Source organism: Papaver somniferum, chromosome 3 (assembly GCF_003573695.1).
Source record: "Papaver somniferum cultivar HN1 chromosome 3, ASM357369v1, whole genome shotgun sequence".
Lineage (NCBI taxonomy): Eukaryota > Viridiplantae > Streptophyta > Magnoliopsida > Ranunculales > Papaveraceae > Papaver > Papaver somniferum.
In genome coordinates this window covers 196,140,602-196,144,423 of record NC_039360.1, presented here as the reverse complement: position 1 = coordinate 196,144,423, position 3,822 = coordinate 196,140,602, and the positions used below count along the sequence as shown (strand labels likewise).

Sequence of the window (3,822 nt, the reverse complement as noted above, 5' to 3'; positions counted from 1 at the left end):
TTTTCGGTACTCACATTTTGACCGAAATCTAGGTTTGGTCTAACATTTATCCAGCCTTTGCATTTGGTACTTGGACCAGACGTTGACCTGTGTTGACTCGTTAAATTTTAACTTCCTTCCGCTAATTATCAAAAGAATTATACAAAATCCAATTATTAAACGAGTTTACAGTTATACCCTTATACTTTCCTAACAATGACCAGGTTTGGCCGTTTGGGAATATCTCTTATCTGCCTTTGTTATCTCCGCCCCTATCGCCTCCACCACCACTTACCCTCACGTACTGCAGTTACCAGGCTATATGAATATCCTCTCACTTTCTCGATCACCAGATTCACCACTACTGCACCCATTTTCTATTAATTTTCCAAACACAATACTAAATCAAATGAACCCTAATTTTGTTTTGCTGCTAGTAATTAGTCAAAGATATGAAAAGTTCACATACACATACAACGTCAGGAACATCTGATTTGTTAGACTTGGTGCTTTTAATTTGAGCATCAATTTCATTTTAGGGTAAGTATTTCGTGGGATCTATCTCTTGTTTTAATTTGAGTTGAGATAGAAATTTAGATTTGTAATTGAATGAATTCTAATTGGATATGTACCTTGCAAATAAACGAGGTCATTATTTTGTGAAATGTTTTGATGGGGTTTTTATGAAATGGCAGAGAGAATAAATGAGAATGGTGGCTGAAGATCAGTGCCCTAAAACAACAAAATCAGTGGATTTCAAGGGTTTACCCTGGATGAATTGGTCTTTGCTTAAATGGTGGTTGTACTGATTTTGGAGTCGAATGAAATGGATGTTCTGAAGTTGAATTTGAATTGAATTTCTCTAATGAGATATAATTAGCAACAACATCGGATTTTGGGTTTTTGGCATCAATTGATACTGGATCTTGATTTGTTGCCTCCATGGCCGTGAACAAGGGGCTCAGAGTAATGGTAGAAAAAACGCAAAAGAAGATGGCAGTGAAACAAAGTTGGGGTGCGTGTATCGGCTGGTCGGAATTCGCAATGGTGATGTGAATGGAGACAGCAATTGTGATTATTCTCTGTTTTCCTATGGCAACAGTTGAAGTGATTTTAGTGGTGCTTGTCTTGATTATTTACAATGGGTTTTCCCTAGATTTGGTCTTGGTTGAATGGTGATTGACAACAACAAAAAATAGGGGATATGATTGTGGGACCGTTTGATAATGGTCTTGCTGATGCCGGGATTGGTGACGCGGTGGTGTTCTCGGTGTCACAGAGAAATAAGGAAAGGGAAGAGCTGGTGGTATTTGGATTAATCAAGGCTAAATGTTTTTATTACAACAGTTGGATTATAAACCCACTTCAGGAATACACTTGTAAACTCACTTATTTATATTATTTTTATTTCATAAAATAAAATAAAAATAGACTTAATTGGGTCAATGGGGGCAACGTTGGTCTTTAGACCAAAGCAAAGGGTGGACAAATGTTAGACCAAATCCAGGTTTTGGTCCAAATGTGAGTACCAAATATCAAATAACCCTTAGAGTAATCCAACCTTTGGTTGTTGATTGTCATTGATTGATCTTTGGATATTGATCTTTGGTACCATCCAAGTTATTCCTTGTGTTTGATTAAAGACTCGCTGATTTCTATTAGCTCGAGTAAATCAAAACAAGGGAGAGATATTAACTCCTTGAGATACTTTTACCTAGATTGAGTCTGACTGTCTAGTTGATTCTCTAGAAAGTATTTCGGAGTTAGTTCATACAGATTGCTAAGCGAAATATTAGGTGGTGTTGTTAGACCCCCGTTTTTTCAATTACACACCAGGGTTTTAGTTGGCAGCCGACCAACAAGCCGGGCACCAACACCATTTTGAATAACAATACCCAATCTATGAAAAATAAAGCTACCAAGACCACTACCAGCATCATTACTAACTAAGCATTTTTCAGACGCTTGAAAAAACATGCAGTATCTTCGCTAAGCTCCCCTAAAGTAGCGAAATCTGAAACACCCAAAACCATAACCATGTGTAACACACTCATTCAAGTATTTAGACCGCTTACGCGAAATGGCTTGACCTGGGATAAAATCATGAAATCCATCACCAATGAAGGGCGACACACCTATAACATCTATACACACGTCTCGGTCATTTTCCCAGTTAAGAACAAGGATGCATGTTGGGCGTAAATCCTTGTTATCAACTGACGAAAAACCCAAAGCAACTTCTTTGCATGCAGGAACACCAACTTTGTAACAAATATCAGCAATAACATCACGAACTAAGTCATGACGAAACTTAAGACCAACATCATTAGAACAATGAAGCGCATGATCACCAAAAATATCTGTAGGTCTATTACAACAGGAGCATAAACCATCTTCCACAAACAACGGGATACCAAGGCGATAACAAACAACAACTCTGAAATGTCTGGGCCCGAGGCATTGATCTAACCCGCTGATAGGAACGGCCAAAATATAATCTTGAGCATGTTTGATCTGGTTACATTGCCACATAATGGAATCTCTTGCAGATAAAGTAAATTGGACAAGGATTTGTTTCTTGACTGCAAAAGAATAATGGCTTCGCGCAGGTATTGTTTTGGTAAACATAGTACATTGTTTTCGTCTGCCAGAATTTGACTACTAATATAACTAGGAATGTTAAAGCTCTATTCCTTAGTAAGTTTTTCATCCCTAGATATCTTAGATAATATGCATGGAACCTTGTTTCTATGTTTTGGGATGTAATAGCATTTCCGTAGCTTATTATTATCAAAAACAATAATAACGTCTTCTACTTCATGTTTAATCCTCCATGTTACGTTTCTTTTCCTTTTTGTGACTGCATTGACTATCAGCTCTGAATCCATTTTAAAGTTCACCCGCTCCATATTAAGTTGTTGAGTCTAACGAAATGCTACTGTTAGTGCTTGCAGTTATGCATGTTCTGCATTCAATATCATATCAAGGTACAAACATTTAGCTGATCTTGAGATACCTGCACAATCATGAATAATTAGTCCAATGCCTCAAGAATTAGTAAGATTATTATAAGAACCATTGATATTAATAGTCAGTTTTCCATGGATATGAGATAGCCAGATATGATTAGTGTTACTTATCTTGTTGCCAGACTCAGTCGGAAGACTGATATGTGTCAGATTAGTAATATGCTTTTTAAAGTTCTCTTGCACATTCCCGATAGTTTGGTTGATGTCAATATTCTTCTGCTGAAAGACAACTTCACATTTTGTATTCCAGATTATCCATGGCGTATGTCTCTTTTGAAAAATTTTGTTCTAGTGATGTGTCCTGCTTGACAATCCTCAAACCAGCTGACTATCCAGTCTTTTACATCTTGATTCTAATCATTGATTTACGCATAACAACCATCCAGACTGCCCTAGCAAAATTACAAGACATTAACATATTAGAAGAATTTTAGTTACATTACAACCCAATGGACAAGAGCCATCTTCCAGCCACAGAGATTCTAACTTCTGTTGGAAGTAGGGCTGCACATGGTCCGTTACGGCCCGATTCTCTTATGGAACCGGTCCCTGTACTTGGTGTTGGACGGTACCTCCTTTTGAAGACCGGTACCGGGTTTTTACCCGAAAAACATTACAAAATATAAAATAACATTTCCATAAGTTCAATGTTAAACAATCCAAAATAGGTTCAGGTTGCATACACACTTAAGTTCAACATTTCCATAACTTCAAAACAACAATCCAAAACAAACAACATTTCCATAACCATAAGTCTGTCTACGACAAGTCGACAAGAAATGAAATGCAATCATTGCAAACGAAAATGGATGAC

General features: G+C 37.2%; 1 long non-coding RNA gene across 1 annotated transcript; it reads left to right on the top strand.

Moving 5' to 3' along the window:
* Positions 1-273: 273 nt before the first annotated feature.
* On the top strand, positions 274-1,425 carry LOC113362000. The gene is made up of 2 exons (XR_003365480.1): positions 274-519; positions 675-1,425. It is a non-coding gene; the product is annotated as an uncharacterized LOC113362000 (long non-coding RNA).
* The last annotated feature ends 2,397 nt before the right edge of the window (positions 1,426-3,822 follow it).